This window comes from Chelonoidis abingdonii, chromosome 5 (assembly GCF_003597395.2).
Source record: "Chelonoidis abingdonii isolate Lonesome George chromosome 5, CheloAbing_2.0, whole genome shotgun sequence".
In the NCBI taxonomy this organism is placed as follows: Eukaryota; Metazoa; Chordata; order Testudines; family Testudinidae; genus Chelonoidis; species Chelonoidis abingdonii.
Genome location: NC_133773.1, coordinates 26,945,420 through 26,965,283, shown reverse-complemented (window position 1 = coordinate 26,965,283; position 19,864 = coordinate 26,945,420).

Sequence of the window (19,864 nt, the reverse complement as noted above, 5' to 3'; positions counted from 1 at the left end):
GATTGCCCTGGCAGATGCCATAGCACGGCAACCATGGAGCCCGTCGCTTATTTTTTTACTGTCACCGTATGTGTACTAGGATGCCGCTGACAGAGGCGATACTGCAGCGCTACACAGCAGCATTCATTTGCCTTTGCATGACAGCAGAGATGGTTATCAGTCGTTCTGTACCGTCTGCTGCACATTGTAAATTGGCAATGAGTGATGGTTATCTGTCATTCTGTACCGTCTGCTGCTGTCATGGGCTGCCCTGGCTGAGGTCGGCCGGGGGCGCAAAGAAAAAATGGGAATGACTTCCCCGAGTCAATCCCTCTTTATGGTATTAAAAATAGAGTCAGTCCTGCTAGAATATGGGGCAAGTGTACTAGAGAACCAGTGTATCAGAGAGCACAGCTGCTCCATGTCAGATCCCACAGAAGTGATGAGCTGCATGTTATTCTAGGAGGTGTCCCTGGAACAACCCAACCCGTTGCTTCCCTCCTCCCCAAACCTTCCTGGGCTACTGTGCCAGTGTCCCCCACATTTGTGTGATGAAGAATAAAGAATGCAAGAATAAGAAACACTGACTTGTTACTGAGATAAATGAGTGGGAGGCAGCCTCCAGCTGCTATGATAGTCCAGACAGGACATTAAGCGGTGTCGGGAGAGGAGCCCAGCATCCCACTGCTATGATAGTCCAGGGCATACAGACCTTTTCTTTACACATGAAAGGGAGGGGGCTGATTGCAGTTCAGCCCCCAGTTGCTATGATGAGGACAGTTTACCAGCCGTTCTGTACACTTACTGGGAATGATCGGGAATCATTCCTATTTACCAAGGCACCCCATCCGCGCTCACCTGAGGCCAGCAGGAGCACTCACAGGCTCATGAACAGGACGGCTATCAGTCCTACTGCACTGTACCATCTGCCACAGGGAGGGAGGAGGGAGGATGCTACGTTTACTGCTGCAGCACCGTCTACCAGCAGCATGCAGTAGACTAGGGTGACATACAAAAAAGTCAAGAAACGATTTTTCCCCCTTTTCTATCATGGAGGGGGAGGGTGGTAAATTGACGAGATAGACCCTGAACCACCCGGACAATGTGTTTGACCCTACAGCATTGGGAGCTCAGCCAAGAATGCAAATAATTTCGGAGACTGCGGAGACTGTGGATAGCTGGAGTCCTCACCCCCTCCCCCTCCATGAGCGTCCATTTGATTCTTTGGCTTTCCGTTACGCATGTCATGCAGCATGTGCTATGGACTCTGTATCATAGCCTGGAGATTTTTTTCAAATGCTTTGCATTTCGTCTTCTGTAATGGAGTTCTGATAGAACAGATTTGTCTCCCCATACAGCAATCAGATCCAGTTATCTCCCATATGGTCCATGCTGGAGCTCTTTTTGGATTTGGGACTGCATCGCTACCCGTGCTGATCAGAGCTCCACGCTGGACAAACAGGAAATGCAATTCAAGTTTGCGGGGCTTTTCCTGTCTACCTGGCCAGTGCATCCGAGTTCAGATTGCTGTCCAGAGCGGTCACAGTGGAGCACTGTGAGATACCGCCCGCAGGCCAATACCGTCGATTTGCGGCCACACTAACCCTAATCCGATATGGTAATACTGATTTTAGTGCTTCTCCTCTCATTGGAGAGGAGTACAGAAACCAATTTAAAGAGCCCTTTATATCGATATAAAGGGCCTCGTTGTGTGGACAGGTACAGCGTTAAATCGGTTTAACGCTGCTAAAATCGGTTTAAACGCTTAGTGTAGATTAGACCTGAATCTCCTTTCACATCAGTGCAAATTAGCAGTAACTCCACTGAAGTCATTCTTCCTATTCCTTTTATAATTATGTACTGTGATCCATTTGCAGGACCAATCTGTTGCAGAGCTGAACAGGTATAACTGAGGGAAAAATTTGTCCAACAGAGCTTTTATAGCTGGTGATGACGTGCGAGGAGAAAAGCTCTCAGAATTCATTTTGAAAGATGGCCCTAAAACAAAATCAGTAACTTTGCTTGTCAGCTACACATGTTTGCTCTGGAAATCACCCAGGCACAATAAACATAGAGAACCATAATTAGAATGGTGCAAAGAATAGAAGCTCGATTCTGTGCATGATTTAGAGATTTCAAATTTTGGCTGTGTTCTGAATCAGACTGAAAATTTCAAAATTCTCCACAACGAACAATTAAAAAAAAAGTAATTTCAGGTCATTCCAAATGTTTTGTTTTGACAAAATTAAAATATTTCACTTCAATTTGACTTTTAAAAAATTCTATTACATTATAAAATACGATACAAAATACAAAATAAAACTGAGAAGACATTTCAAAATGAAAAATCAAAACATTTTGTTTTCATAATATTAATTTTTTTTTCTTTTTCTAAAAATGAAATTCAGTCTAAATCAATCCAAAGTGTTTCAAATTCAATGGAATCCCATATTCCATCAGAACATGCTTCCATCTAAGTGTCTCTGAACAGTTCTACCCACAATAGCACTTTTTCACATACCAGAGCACAGTACAACCCCACTTTAAGACTACACCCAAAAAGTTTACAATCCTTTTGCGAAGGGTATCTGCTAGAAGAAGTACTTTACATCAGTGGTCTGTGATCTACACTGTCTTCCGGTTCACTTCTAGTTGCAATGTGAGTTTTGTTTAAACCTTCAAAGCCTTCAGTGAGCTGGATATTGGAAACCTCTGAGACTCCTTCTCTCTCTCTCTCTCTCTCTGACACTAAGGCAGTTGAGAGAGCCTGAGACACTCAAGCTAAAAATCCCCCTGATTTCAATGTGAAGGGGATTCAGCCAGGGATGTCCCACAACTGTGGAATTTAATTCCATGCTGGATTCATCATAATCTGAATCTGTTGACCTTTGTGTCATGTTGCAGAGTACACCTCTTTTCCTTGCGCTTTTCTTGATGGAATGAATGGTTGGGAGAGTTTGGTGGGGGATAATTGGGATTGTTGATTTATTTTTTTTTTTACACATTGGCCTGATTAATTTTTTTATGCTGAGTAACATTTGTACATGTGCCAAGAGCATAGGATAGACATATTTTTAAAAAGGAATGCCAATAAAATAATATGTGGCAAGAAGGGACTGTTGACTTGAAGAAAGATATGCGTAACTAAAGAAATATGAAGTAATGGAAGGAGGAGCAAACACTTCATGCAAGGCCCTAGTCCCTCATCAGAGTTGCACGAGCTTAAAAACAATGTAAGCAATCTTACCTCTGGACAAAAATAACTGTTTTAGTTTTCCAAAAATGACACCTCTGGGGCTACTTTCTTTCCTGTATTTGTTTCCTGAGTTTGTGTTTGCAGGATAAAAACCTAGAATGGAGTAAATTGGAGCCTGAGCCTTCCATTCTTGGTCATACAAGGCCTGTTACAACCTTGAAAGTCTATACTGAAGCATTTCTTTTGGATGTTCTTGAGGATGAGGAGATCACTTCATAAGACTAACAAACACCCCAGCCGTTTAATCTGACTTGCAAGTCAAACTTGACTGAACTGAGAACAGAAGAGGTTGCACAAGCAGAAGTAGACTAAACCCTTGATAGAAATACATAATAATAAGATTGCAAAGAAACCAAATGGGAAATGTGTGACTTATGCAACAGGAAAGGTTTGAAGCTTTTGTCGCCACAACAGCTGATGATGATGATTATACACATTACTATCTGATTTTTATTTTTATAGTTTTACCTGAGAAAACTATACCAGACATGTATACCTGGTATACATATGTATCGTATAAAACGTATATGTATCGTATAAAACGATACCAGACATGTATCGTTTCAGCTCCTTGATATTTACTGCATTTGCAAACCTCTGGATGACTAAGCAAAAGGAAAAAGTCTTCCACAACAATTGAATGGGAAGGGGGGGAACTGTTGCATAAAAGCAGCCTAAGTTTAAAAAGAGTGTAGGTTAAACTGGAAGAAGTATTTATAGGACTGAGTCAACGAATCAGCTGCAACCACCATCACACATTTACTTTTGGACCATCTGTAACTCTATTTCTGGATTGTTTAATCACATTTACAGGGGCTGATTCTCCTGTCATTTGTGCCAGTGTAAATCAGGACTATTTCCAGTTTAGTCACTGTTGCTGATATGAATGCTGTAACCGAGAGGTGAATCAGGCCTAGAGAAAGTTAAATAAATGCAATTTTAAATACTGCTTTAATTGAATATGATAAAATAGTTTACAAGCCAAATAAAAATTGTGGGTAAGACAATCCGTAACTGATCAAATCCACGACTGTTGTCAATCAGCATAGCTTTTTTGAAGACAATGAGGAAACATTGATTTATACCAAGTGAAGATCTGGCCAAATCGTCCAACAGTTATAATTACTCCCACTGTCAGTGAGCTGGATGAATAATATACAATTTCTATGAATCACTACTTAATTTTGTAAAATGAATTCATTTTGGCTTTATGTGCTGTGCCATGCCGTGCCATGCCCCTTTTGTGTTTGCACTCTGTGAGCATTGAGATAGTAATCTTTCCCTGATTTCAAAGTCTCAAGCATGAGTATTCACTGAAACCACATGATAAATTTGCATGTGCAAGACGGTTTGCATGAATGCACACGCAGTCATGAAACAGAAATGACATCATGACACTTGTCTGACATGTAATAACTTATCACTATAGCTTGAGCAGCTAAGATAGAATACGCCAAAAGAACTGTTCACCTTCAGGACCTCAAGAGTGCTATGTAAGCAAAAACACTTGTACTTTTCACCAACAGGAGTTAGTCTAATAAGAGAGATTACTTCATCCGCTTTGTCTCTTTAATATCCTCGGATGAACATGTCTACAACAACACTGCAAACAATATATTCAGTCCACACCACTCAACAAATCCCCCCAAAATTAATTTTGGATAATGAATACATTGGAGGAAATCATGACGTGTGGAGACAGTTCACAAACAGGAAAAAAGACTACATTAATTTGATAAATTACTCATTGCAAATTATTCAGATCCGCTTAAGCAGCAGGCACATTGTGAAAGCTAAGGAGCTATGTGGGGGAAAGGAATTATAAGGACTGTTTCCCAGGAGAAATGTATTTCCCAATAGAAAAGTAAATTTCCTACCATGTACAAGAACCCATCTAATGATCACTCCCAAAGAGCTTCCACCACCATCCAGTTTCCAAGAGCTTATTATTTTGGTATGAGAAAAGCCTTTCCCTTGTGGCCTGGATGACTTCAGAGTAAGAACAGTGGGACAGGCTGATGCCGAAGAGTACCTTTCTGGCAGTGAACAAGCCACAATTGTTTCCTTGCAAATTGTTCAGTTCCGTGAGATGCTGACACCCTCAATTAACACTAACTTCAGTGTGGGCTGCAGGTGTTCAGCACCTCACAGGGAGTACTGTGCACTTCACAGGAATGAACCCTATGCGCCAAACTCTGAGGGGAGTCTAAACTGGTATAACTCATACCTTCTTATAGCCCTCTTAGCAGCTTTATTATACAAACTTAGACTCCTTGTAGACTTATTAAAACTGAGTCTGAGCTACACAAGAGACCTATGTCGGTATAACTACGTTGCTCAGGAGTGTGAAAAATGCACACCTGTGAGTGACATAGTTATTCCAACCTAACCCCCCATGTAGACAGCACCATGTCAGCAGGCAAGTTTCTCCCACCAACATAGCAACTGCCTCTTGGGGAGATGGATTAACTATGTCACCAGGAGAGCTCTCTCCCATCAGGGTAGAGCCTCTCCATTAAAGTGCAGCTATGTCCGTAAGTACAGAGCTGCAGCATCTGGTGAAGACGCTCTATGCCGATGAAAGAGAACTCTCCTGCCAGCATAATAAAACCACCTCTGTGAGTGGTGGGAGCTATGTTGGCAGGAGAGCTTCAGCGCACATGAGCGCTTATGTCAGTGTAATTTATGTTGCTCATAAGTTATGTCAACATAGGAGGTAATGTAGACATAGCTTTCTACAGCAGCTCAAGTGCACTGATGCAGCATTTTAAGTGTAGACTTGCCCTGATTCAGATGTCACACACACCGATATAAAATGTATTCACTTCAATACAGCTAATGATTACACTGTTATAGTGAAGTCAGAATCAGGCCAGTTAGTCTCCCTTAAACTTACTTATGTATATAGGATGCAATTAAGAAATGTGCAAAGTGATGTTAGACTCTATAGACCTATTTACACTACTTTACTCATATGTAAGGAAGTCCAAGTTGGTGTACCTTGCCCACCAAAAAGAATGAAGGATGAAGAAGAAGGTGTGCAACAACAGAGCAGAGACTACTTTAACATGCATGCTTTGACACCCTCTTCCAGATTCTCATTTGATAAGTTCCACCACCTTAAACCCTTTTCCATGTGATAGAATGAGTGTCAGAGTCAGAGGGAGTCTGAGTGCAAGAGACTTTGACACCTCTGTACACAGCATCTCTGAATATGGCCCTAATGGTTCACAGATATTACCAAAACGGTTGCTACTACCATATGTAACAAATGCATTTTTCCATCTGATTCTGGGCCTGAGCCACCTTTCTCTCATGTAAAGGCTGCAAGAACTGACTCTTCACCATTATTCCTCCATATTTAAAGGCAAGAATGTTCTGCACAGCAAGTAATAAGAACAATGCTAATAAATCATGGAGGAATGCGCAGTATTCTTCAGAAAAACTTAATTTAGGGTATTAGCATATTGGGATTATATAAGTACTTTTTACTCAGCAGAAGCAGGTATTCTGTGTCATGCTTTTTAAAAAACACTCATTCCACCGTACAAGTAGAATAACAATTTTTACCCCAGAGAATACTCAAGTGACAGACCAAGTAACGCTAAGAGAAACTTTGAGCTGAAGTGTGATTTCCTCAGCCATTATCAGGTGCACTCCCGCAACTAAAATGCATTCCTCAGGAGAGAAAGCAAAGCCAGCAGAGCTTCTAACTAATTTACAAGAAATCTTTTTCTCCTTGGGAAAAGGGCATGAAAGATCAGTAGGTGGAAAAATTAACTTTATTGAGATCAAACTCTCAGAACTCAAACTGACATGAAATAGTTACTTATAGAAGAAACATAATGTACCAGTTGCAGAACAGGAGACAAGGGCTGTTGTCTTCAGTGGAGCTATGCCCATTTACATCTGCTGAGGATTGGCCCCCACCCAATACCATTTATGTGGTAAGCTAATAAAAAGTTGTTTTATCCAAATTGTGACTCATTCCATCAAGTTTTTATTTCTGACGTAGTGCAAGCTACAACAAATATTACTCAATTTGTTACCACTAATAGACAGTCATAGTAGAATGCATTTCTATAGCACTTTCTGTGGGAGGATAACAAAATTCATTATAGATGGTACCAAGCCAAGTTTCTATCAGCTGATGATCTGACCCATTAATTGCAGTAATTACATTTTTAACCACCTCTCATACTCCCCTCCCTGGTCAGATTAATAGGGATTATTATGCTCATTTTATAGATGGGGGAACTTTGAGAATCTTATAGTGAGTCAGTGACAGTCAGGAAGAGAATCCAGATCTTATGATTTCCAGGATCCATTCTATGTTCACTAGGCCATGCTTCCAGATACTCATAGCATTGTCATTCTATATTGTCACTGCACTTAACATTCCTTGAGCCGTTTGGTACAAGATGCAGTTGATAGATGAGGCAAATCACCAAAAACAAGTCCGTGGCTGAACATCTCTTTCAGATTTGAACTGAATTTCTTATTCTATTGCAACCTTTGTAGCTTCAGGCATCTCTACCTAGTGTTTTGAAGACTTGTATTCCAGTAATATCTCACAGTCTCTGTTTCCATCTCAGTACAGCACTGTAAAATATCATGGCATTCTGTCAGTACAGATCTTTTTGAATGATGCACAGAGACAGAATCTGAGATTTATGAGGAGCAAGTGTTAAAAATTACTCAATGGGGCAAATTTGTACCTTAAAAGTCCTTTTGGTAAATTCAGGATGTTGCCATAATACTAACAGGGACACACCATAAAGTTGTTAAAAATAACACTTCTATCTGGACTAGGTTTTTTGGCTCATTTTTGTCACAAGCAACAGTGATGATTATGATAACAAAAAGAGAGGGGAGAAAAAATACACCATTTTTCAGTTTATTTACAATTGGGCATTAGACAGCACGTTGTGTGTGTTACTGTTTCCACGGTACAGTCTGTTTTAGTCACTTGAGAGTGGGAGTGAGGCCAGTACCAATTACTGGCGCCTGGCAGTCTGGAAGGGGGCCCAGGGCCCGGCTTCCCCAGCCCCATTTAGCTAGTCTGCCCTTGCTGGGAGGCCCAAAAAAAAAATGTTCACCAGGGCCCGAACTCGCTCTCAGCAGCCCTGTGTTTCCTTCTTGGGTGTGGTGGAGGAAAGATCCCAAACTAACAGGACAGATGATATATTTTAAACTTCAGAAATTGGAAGGGGAGTCAGGAGCATGTTTTCAAATGCGGCTACAGATTCCAGGTGCCTCCATGCTTTTGGTGCCCAGCTTCGACATGTTAGTGTCTCAAATTGAACAAACACACACAAAAGCAAAAGGAAATGAGTAGCTACATTTGAAAATGTGGGAGTTGGTATTTTAAACACCAGAACTGTCTTTGTGGGGGTGTTTGTCTTTAAATATAGCCAGTTCTAGTTAGGAGGAAGTAAAGAACCCAGAGGATTCTGGAAGGGGGAGATTGAGAGTGAGAGAGAGAGATGGGAAGCAGTAAAATTTGTGTCCTGAGGGGAGCCGTTATTTATAATGAAAGTGTTAATGTCAGAAATACCTGTACAATAGATAAACTGCACACTAAGAGCTGAACAAATTATCTAGGACTGAGACAAAAAGATCCCTGTTTTTAAAATATAAGAGAAAAAGCCCTACTATGAACTACAAGAAGCCAAAGAAATCTGCTTTGAACTACAAAAAGACGGACCAGTAGGAAGAGCCCTGCCTTAGCACAGCAGTAAAAGAATTCTACTTTGAAATGCTAGTAGGGGAAGAAACCCTATTGTACTGTGAGATAAAATGAAGTAAGAAATGTGCTTCCAAAAACAAAGGCAAAGCTGGACTTAACAACTTGAAAAGCAACAAGAAAAAGACATCGCTGTAAATAAGCAAGAGGTTTAAGGTAGAGAGAAGTGTCTAGTGGATGTTGCATAGGATTGGAAGCCAGGAACTTCTCCGTCCTGGCTCTCCATTGAGTCACTCTGTGTCCTTACCAAGTTATTTAACCTACTTGCTTCAGTTTCTCCATCTGTAAAACATAGAGGTTTTGTTGTGTATTTGGTTGTCATGGTTTTTGTTCCTATGGCAACCGAGTTAGATTATTAGGGGATAGCCCAGCCAGCTTCGGCCAGTAAGGAGAGCTCTGTGCCTGTAAATAAATGGTAGTTTTGTTAGCTGTCTGCTGTCTGCTCTCAAGTGATTTCTTCCTAAACCAGCTGCCCCCAAGGATATAACAAGTGGCAACGGAGGATGGGATTCCGGTGCTGCTCCAGTAACAGAAGGAAGTAGAAGTCAAGGTAAAGAACAAACAAACAAAAAAACTGCTTGTTTGCACTGACTGTGAAAGTGAAACTAAAAAAATCATGGCTACTCTGACCGGGCCACTGGAAACTTTTGATGAGAATCTAGTGCAGTGTGGAATGTGTATACTGAGCATTTTGAGCTTTTTGTTATTGACAAATGACATTAGCCAACAGTAAGCGAAGAAGGTGCCAAATATTCTTCAGTTGGTTGTAGGGGCTAAACCTACTCCCTGCTACGCAGCTTACTACACCCTGTTAAACCTGAGACTAAATCTTTACAGTGACATCGTGGAAATCCTAAGGTCCCATTTTTCCCCAAAACCACTGGTAATTGCTGAAAAGATATCGGTTCCACAAAAGAAGACCAAAAAGAAGATGAACAGTTGTGAACAATTTGCAGCAATTTTAAAAACTAGCAGGAACACTGTGAATTTAAGGAGATGTTTAAATGATGCCAGTGATGTGACAGGTTAGTGTGTGGCCTCTACAGTGAAGCTATATGGAAGTGCCTACGACAGAGGCTCAGCTTATATTACAGAAGGCTGTTGATATTGCTGTCTCCATGGAACTGGCTACAAGGGAGGCGCAATACATCATCGGTGTATCCCCTAGGGTGCAAAAAGTGTCACAAGAAACTACGAAACTGTGCCAGAGTGCAAGAATGTTACCGCTGTGGTAAGCCAGAGGTCACCAGGCATCAGAATGCTGGTGTAAGGACCTGGTGTGTCGACACTGTGGCAAAAAGGGACACATTGAGTGTGCCTGTAAACAAAAAGAAAAAGAGGCCTGTGGTCTGGCTGACAAAAAGATGAACCCTGCATACCCTAAAGGAGAGACCAGGATGATCAAGACACGGTGACACCTCATCGCAAGAGGAAGTGCCAATGCATGTTTTGTCTTTGGCGGTGGGTCTCACATGAATACTGGGTAACCCCGTTGTTGGATGACAAACCTATTACGCATGGAACTGGACACCGGTGCAGCCGTCTCACTGGTCTCCGAGACTGTGTATAAAGAAAAGCTACAGCGTCTTCCGCTTAAGGCACACAAAAACTGTTCTGAAGATGTATACGGGAGAAGCTGTGCCCATGTTGCGGAGCACTATTGATGTTAAGGTGGAGCTCAATGGACAGGCTGCTAAATTGCCACTGTTTGTGGTGAGAGGTAACTACCCGCCTAATGGGTAGTGTCTTGGTTGGGAAGATTCAGCTGAACCGGGCAGAAGTGCACCGGATGACAAAAGAAGAAACCAGTCTAACCCTATACCTAAGGAAAGATGCTGCTGTTTTTGGAGAGGATTGCCGGGAAGTATAAAGGGAATCACTGTGACATTGAACATTAAACCTGGACAGTCAACCAAAAAAATATCTGAAAGCCCAAACTGTGCCATATGCCATCAGGCCAAAGTTGAAGCAGACCCTGGAGCGCCTGGTCACCAATGGAGTCCTAATGCCAAGTTACCATAGGTCTAGCTCATGGGCCCACCTCCTATTGTTCCAACAGTAAAGAAAGATGGCTCTTTTCCGGATTTGCGGTGATTTTAAAGTCACTGTCAACTCAAGTGTAGTGTGCAGAGCAATACCTGCTTCCCCGCACGGATCGAGACTCTTCACAAGCCTGGCCTAAGCGGGGGACAAAAGTTCAGTAAGATTTATCTGAGTCAAGCATATTTAGGCCCAGAGATGCACGTCAATGAAAAGTCCCAAGAGCTGTTGACTGTTGTGACTCTTAAGGGGCTTTATCGATACTGTCGCCTACCCTTCGGAATAATGTCTTTTTGCTCCCGCCCTGTTCCAGAGGGTTATGGACCAGATCTTGTGTGGCTTGTCAGGAGTTCAAGCTTGAGCTATCTGGATGATATGCTGGTCACTGGAAGGCAATGAAGAGGATCACTTAAACAATTTAGAGGCTACCCTACAAAGACTGGAAGAGTTGGCCTACTAATTCGCAAAGACAAGTGTGAATTCTTCTAAAAGCCTTCTGTTGAATATTGGGACACATCATTGATTCTGCAGTAGTCTTCATAAGGCCCTGCATAAGTTAAAGCTATTGTGGTGGCTCCCCCACCTCAAAATGTAAGCCAGCTGCGCTCGTTTCTAGGACTACTGAACTATTATGGAAAGTTCATCTTCACAGTTAGCCACACTGCCTAAAACCACTTCATGAGCTCCTGGGGCAGAACAAGGCTTGGAAGTGGACTGAAGCCTGTGATGCTGTTTTGCATTTAACAAAGCTAAGGATGCATTGGCTAAATCTGAAGTTCTAACGCACTTTGATCCATCCTTACCCCTACAATTGGCCTGCGATGCCTCCCCCTTATGGAGTGGGAGCAGTCGTGTCGCACATTATGCCGTTCGGGAGAAGAGAGAGAACCTATTGCTTTTGCTTCATGCACTCTAAGCAAAGCAGAAACTAATTACGCCAAAATCGAACATGAGGCATTAGGAATTGTTTTTGGAAATCGGAAGTTTCATCTGTAACTTGTTTGGGCGAAAGTTTATTCTCTCACAGAGACATCAACCTCTGACACACCAGTTTTTGGACTCTACACAGGCATTCCCCCCATTAGTTGCTGAAGTTATATGCAACATTGGGCATTGTTACTTTCAGCACACACAATATGAAATCAAATATCGGAAATCCACTCTGGCCCACGGCAATGCAGATGGCCTCTCAAGGTTGCCTTTGCTGGTCAAACATCAAGATGGTGCCCAAAAGGAAAATCTTCTACTTTGAACAGGTAGAGAATACACCTATCACTGCTACTCAAATAAAGAAGGCAACTCAGTTGACCAGTATTTGTCCCAAGTTATGGACCTGGTGATGCATGGAAAAACTCGACAAACCTCTCCGGTCTCACCCGACCTTGTTACCTACATGTCCAGGAGGACTTAGTCCATCAGTCCAATCTGGTTGTTTGTTGTTAGGGAGACGTGTCATTATCTCCACCACCACTGAGATCACAGATGTTAGAACAGCCTACATTCCGGTCACTGTGGGATAGTGCGCATGAAGGAATTGCACGAAGCTATTTTTGGTGGCCTGGATTGGACAGTGCTATTGAAGAGAAGAAGACAAAAGCTTGTAATGTCATGGTCAGGGTGTGAGGAATGCACCCCAGTGGGGCCACCCCTACACCCATGGGACTAGGCCTGAAAACCTGTGGCAACGTATTCACATTGACTTCCTGGCCTCCTTGAAGGAAGCATGTTCTTGGTGGCAGTAGATGCCCATTCTAAATGGCCAGAAGTCTCTATAAATGCAGTCCACTACTGCAGAGAGTACTATCCAAAACCTAATGGAGACCTTTAGTCGTTTCGGTCTGCCAAGAACAACTTGTGAGCAACAATGGACAGCAGTTCATCTCTCAGGAGTTTCAAATTTTATGAAGGCAAATAGGATACACCACATCACGTCAGCACCATATCATCCATACCAACGGATTAGCTGAAAGATTTGTGCAGACAATGAAACACGCTTTGAAATCAGCAAGGGGACAACACTCCATTCAAAAATGTCTGGATACCTTCTTACTTTCCTACAGAAACACACCTCATGCTACAACCCAGGCATTCCCGGCCTTTCTAATGATGGGATGACATCTGTGCACTTGCTTTGATCTTCTGAACCTTCTGAACCCCAATAAATTGTGCAACATCAACAGCAATATCAAGTCATCAGACGGGCACCCAGAGCAAAAGACCGAACCTTTAGCCTGGGACAGCCAGTTTTGGCTCGGAATTATACTTCCAGAGCTAAATGGGTCCCTGCCACGACCATCACTCAAATAGGACCTGTTTCCTACACAGTCCGGACTGCAGAGAATCTTACCTGGCGGCGACATGTAGATCAGCTGTTGTCAGATCATGCCAGTCCTCAGGACACATCTTCAGTTGAGTGGTCTGACTTCACCTCTTCTGGTGAGACACTGAATCACTAATCAGCTGTTCCTGACTGTTCTCCTCCATTACCGCCGGAGGCTGAGATACCCCTTTGCCCAGCATGAGTTGATACCACCTCCTCACCTGTTCGTGCTGCGGACCCTGAGCCCATGGTACTTTCGGGTGCAACAACACCAGAAGTTCACCGTAATCCACCTTGAGACAGAAGGCCTCCTCATCGGCTGCATCTTTAGCTAGGGCGAACCCATGGTTATGGGGCAAAATAATCCCCAGGGTTTAGCCGGGAATGGAGGCAGTCTACCCTCCTTCTCTAGTCTAGTGTGTGTTTTATTTAGGGGATGTCCTTATTAGGGGGGGAGGAATATGTTGTGTATTTGGTTGTCATGGTTTTTGTTCCTACGGCAACTGAGTTAGATTATTAGGGGATAGCCCAGCCAGCTTCGGCTGGTTAGGCAAGCTCTGTGTCTGTAAATAAATAGTAGTTTTGTTAGCTGTCTGCTGTCTGCTCTGAAGTGATTTCTTCCTAAACTGGTTGCCCCCAAGGATATAACATGTTTATACTTACTTGATTCACAAGGATGTTGTGAGGCACAATGTTTATACAGTGCTTTGAAGATGTAAAGCTTTAAGTATATGCTAAGTATTATTATTATATTTATAACTGAGGATTACAATACAAAATAAGCAGTAAAGGACTGCTTTAAAACAGAAAAGATAAATGCATTTTCTATATGGAAACAAAAACAAACCAACTTCCAAAGAGCAAAGGATCTTGAATTAAAGAAGAAAGAAAGGGGATATTCTTTTCAGAGTTCCTCCTCCCTCCATGTCAACCACATGGAACTAACTTGCAACAAAGTAAACCGTTTCTTCCCTCAGTACCTCCTAGCAGCCAAGTGAGCCTCTTGCTGCTGCACTGCCATCTGGTGGTGGAAAATGCAATGTAACGGGCAATAGTAAACTTCATAGATTTTTAGCGTTGGACAAGACCTCAGGAAGTCATCTCTAGTCCAATCCCCTCCTCAAAGCAGGACCAGCACCAACTAAATCATCCCAGCCAGGGTTTTGTCAAGCCGGTCCTTAAAAACCTCTAAGGAAGGAGATTCCATCACCTCCCTAGGTAACCCATTCCAGTGCTTCACCACCCTCCTAGTGAAATAGTTTTTCCTAATATCCAACCTAGACCTCCCCCACTGCAACTTGAGACTATTGCTTCTTGTTCTGTCATCTGCCATCACTGAGAATAGCCTAGCTCCATCCTCTTTGGAACCCCCGCTTTAGGTAGTTGAAGGCTGCTACAAATCTCCCCTCACTCTTCTCTTCTGAAGACTAAATAACCCCAGTTCCCTCAGACTCTCCTCGTAAGTCATGTGCACCAGCTCCCTAACCATTTTCATTGCCTTCCACTGAACACTCTCCAATTTGTCCACATCCCTTCTGTAGTGGGGGTACCAAAACTGGACACAACACTCCAGATGTGGACTCACCAGTGCCGAATAAAGGGGAATAATCACTTCCCTCGATCAGCTGGCAATACTCCTACTAATACAGCCCAATATGCCATTGACCTTCTTCGCAACAAGGGCACACTGCTGACTCATATGCAGCTTCTCATCCACTGTAATCCCCAGGTCCTTTTCTGCAGAACTGCTGCTTAGCCGGTCAGTCCCCAGCCTGTAGCAATGCATGGGATTCTTCCTTCCGAAGTGCAGAACTCTGCACGTCGTTGTTGACCCTCAACAGATTTCTTTTGGTCCAATCCTCCAATAATCAACATAACAATAATCAAGACAGAATTGCTACAGTAGCCAAAATATGACACCAGAGGAGGCATTAGTTCAAAGCAGAATTGGAAGGTTTGGATGAATCATTTGGGGAATTCCATGGTATCTATAAACATTATGGGAGATAAAAGACAGGAAGTTTCATGACGCTGATTTAAAAGTACACATAACATATAACAGTACGTATTGTGATAAGCAGACAAAAGTAACTCAGTCATGCCAAAGAACTCTTTCTTCTTTATATTCTTACATGAATACTTCAACACAACATAAAATATACTCTCTGAAATCCAGACATTCCATATGGGGTAAGTAAGTGCCCCAAGAGTCAATGGATATCCTAACCACTCAACTGCCTGTCCGAGCTAGTCTCATGCCTTTCATATTTTCAATAGACATGGAGAAAAATGACACAGATTATATATATGTGCATCTTTATATGTATTAAATAGAGATTTTCCATTGGATGATTTGCTAATTACATCCACCACATTGGAGAATTATGAGGAACATTTAAAATTAATGTGACACAGTGCAAAAAGTGTCAAAATCCAAAGTAACCACATGCAGATCCAAAATAGGTATACACACAAGAGAAGAGTATACATGAGACTACAGTGATCAGAAGTATTAGTACTCTACAGAAACTTTTACCCAAAATTAAAATGAATGTCTAGTCATGGGATACACATATTGCATCTGCAGCAAGGGCAGTTATTTTCAAGCAGCATACTAATCCTTATAGACTAAAACATATTCCCAACAAGGTAAATAAATCTATATAAGAGTTCAGCTATGGTGCACTGCATAAAACATGACTCCACATTAATAGCCATCTAAACATTACTGTGTCTTCATCAATGAGAGAGACAATACAGTCTTCTCAACTCGGAGGACAGATTCTGAGTTTATTTACCCCAATGTATTCTCACCCACTACAAATTCAATTTTAAGGTGATCCCATGTAACATGATAATTGCAAAATGTCTAGCAACTGCACCTAACAGTAGAGTTACATTTGAACCAGTGATTATACTCTCTGTGCAGTTTCACCTTCATTTGAAACCTTTAGCAACGAAGTGCAACAAAGGTCCCCAGAACTGAACATTTACCTGCTTATCTCATTTAACAAGTTTAATCACACTGTCTCAGTTATTTATTTTTGTCCTTTGACCTATTAAGAGGATCTGACATTATTTGGGACAGTTTTCCTGCATTCTCTTCACCTACATTATATGTTCTAAAACAGGAGAGCTGTCATGTGTCTACATGAAAATGTGTATATCATTAAATATTACCCATTCTAGTTAAGAGAAAATCAAGAACCCAGGAGAGAGAGAGAGGGAGAGAGAACTAGGAAGCAGTAGGATGTGTGTGCTGACTGGGGCCATTCTTTAAACTTAACAGTTAAGAGAGAGAACAAGTTGGACCCAGACTTGTCTCTATCAGGACATCTGCTGTGCTTTCAGTCATCTTTTCCTGACTGATTCTGTTCAGTAGGGCAGAGAACCAGCCCCAAATCCAGACAGACAGAGGGCTCCCCAGAAGAATATCTTTTGTGATTAATTGATGACATCAACCTGTTCCTGGCAACACAGAGCTACTCTGGTAGGACAGCAGGAGAATGACAGCATCCCCAGGTCACATGAAGCCAACATAATAGGCTTTACACAGCAACGCCTGGCTCTGCCCCCACATTCTGGTACAGGGAATAAGCCAAGGATGGGCAGGGGTATAGCATGAACACATGTCATTCTGGTCATATACAGCTGGTGGAAAGGTCCCTAGGGGTCCATTCCTGATGGCACAATTTAGAGCAGCCCTTTGTCCTTGTCACCTTTCCCCTCCTCACTCAGGGCCTATGTCCATAAAGTGCTAGGGTGTGTTAATCATTGATTTTTACCTTTTGATATGGTAAGAAGTCCAGGTTTTTTTTTTTTCTTTACACATTTATTTTTGTATATGTATTGTACTGTGCTGGCTTTCTGGATACAGCTTTTAGTAGGAGGTAATTTTTCAATTTATTTTTGCTCTGAAAATAAACACTTGGTAATATAAAATATAGAAATTCAAATTAACTACAAATATTAAATTAAAATATGACACTACTGTCAAAATTAAGTGGTTTCCAGACCAGTATTTGTACCTCCGGGGTCTGTGAGACTCTGCAGGCTATAAGCACCCAAACTACAGTTCTGGAACTGTGCAAATCACCTGTTCTGAATTTCTTTCCTTGCAGAGTGATTTCTATTGCATAACATTGGGTTCCTATAAAATCTGTCTTTTCCTTCATACATGCTATGTGGAATTTTAAAGCTCTTAGTCCTCCAATTTCCCTTTTAAAACTACAGTCAGATATATTGTAAGACAACATGTAAACCAGTAACAATAATTTAAAATTCAATTGTTATTAACCAGAGGAATTAGAATACAGGGCCTAATTCTTTCCTGCTTATGTCCTGTGTAGTCATTTGCACCTACACAGGGTAAGTGCAAACTGGGCATAAAACCTTATCAAATCATAATATTGTTTTACATCCAGTTTGTGTTCACTTTGCACAAGTTCAAGATATAAGCCCATGGAGAATCAACCCCATAAAATGTGCTGTGCAATGACTGCCCATGGCTATTGTGAGACAGCTCCTTAGCTGGTATAAATCAGTGTTGCTCCACTGATTCCATTAGTGACACCATTTACTCCACTGGAGCTGTAACTGGATGCTCTGCCCTGGAGCCACCCAGCCCTGTTAGATTATGAGGTCCAGGTTATCCTCTTACAGTTCCTGGAGATCCCACAGAAGCAGTGAGAGGCACAGTTTGCCTCTCAACAGTGGTGGTGGCAGGAGATCCACCACCAGCAACAGGAGCAGTTTTGAAATGCCTGGAGAAGTGGGATCCAGGGAATCTTACTGGACCTAAAGAGTGTAACTCAGGCAGGCCTGGCTCTAGGTTTCCAAAGCTGAGGACAGAGGATGGCTTTGAAGCCTTCCTCTGTGCCTTGGAGGGAGTGCTGCAGGCTGGGAGGAGTCAATGTGAGCAGCCAGGGTTGCACCATTTTTTATGGGAAAGGCCCAGGCAGCGTACCAAGCCATGAGTGATGAGCATTCTGGTTCATATTATGAGGTAAAAGCTGCCATTTATGTAGACTTGAACTTATTCCAGAAGAGAATCACCACCAACTGTCAAGCCATTTCTATGAGGAGCACACTTTCATATAGTGACCTAGCAGTTGCAGGACCTCACTACCCATTCGTTGGGTCCAGGGACTAACTCTCTGGAGAGGATCACGGATCTGGTGGTCCTGTAACAATTCTTATAGATCCTATCTGGGTAAGAGGCTTTCACCCATTGTCTGTGAGGTGGGGTGACGGAGAGAGCAGAGGCCTATATGTGGAGGCTGAAGGAGCTAAGTAACTTGCCAAACCAGGAAGAGGGAGTGCCCTGACCTGAGGCGTCTGGAGAAAACTCTCAAGACATCAAAGTCCTCGGTAGCCCAAAATGTAAGGTTTCAGAAGGGCCACCAGACCCTCAGTCAGCCCACAACCTAAGAGAACTTCCCTTAGGGGCAGCCAGGAACTTCTGGTAGTATGGTACCATTGTGGCAAATGTGGGCACATCAAGAAAGATTGCCTATTATTGCAGAGTAAATATGTAGGGTGCTATTCCAGTCCCCAGGATGTCTGGGACCCCTTCCTAGGAGGTTGTCCTGTAAGCAGTATATAGAGCCTCAGACCTCCATGGAGAAAGGACAACTGTGAGGTGTGTTTTGTATATGAGCTGGTGGGACTTTTGATAACTCAGACCTCTGAGAAGTGGGTGATGGCCCTGAAAAATGAGGGGTCCTGTAAATGAAGAGAGAGTCCCCAGGACCAAAGCAGGGAAAAGTGTATAGTCTGTTAATGGGGTTATGTGAGCCCCAGGTTCCTGAAGTGAAGCAGATGGTGACAAGGATTCTGTCCAAGCCCATGGATATAAATTGGACCCAAAAAACAGCACACCTGAGGAGGCAGAGTGTAGGACTTAGAATAGGGCAGAAATCTTGGCCCAACCTACCAGCCTATAGACTCAGATGGCAGGTGCAGGTGCAGAGGTTGGCTACACCCTACACAGAGATAAGTATCAGGAAGTAAAAGCCCAGACTTGAGACTCAGCAGTGCACAGTGGGAACCCAGGGGTTTTCTCATGTGGAAACAGGGAATGTGCTGGTGACTATGCCTCCTCCCATCTCCCCTGTGTCTGTGTACCTGGGAGCAATTGGCAGAGGAGTACCAGAAAACTCTGAAGGAGAGGTGTCACCTACTCTTGATAGTGGAGCTGGAACATCTACCCACACAGACCCCACAACTTCAAGTGAGAAAATATAAATGACCAGATAAGAAGAGTCTGAAGTGGGTACTTCATTAGACTGTTGAACTTGCCTTGAGGTCAGGCGAGGTTCTAAATGGGGTAGGTGTGTAACAGTGTGATCTGCCCCTTTAGAGGCCTGTCATAAACAGATAGAAGGAGTTAATAGAACAGAAGTACTTTATATCTCTTTTGACTGTAAAGGGTTAACAAGTTCAGTAATCCTGGCTGTCATCTGATCAGAGAACCAATCAGGGGACAGGATACTTTCAAATCTTGAGGGAGGGAAGTTTCTGT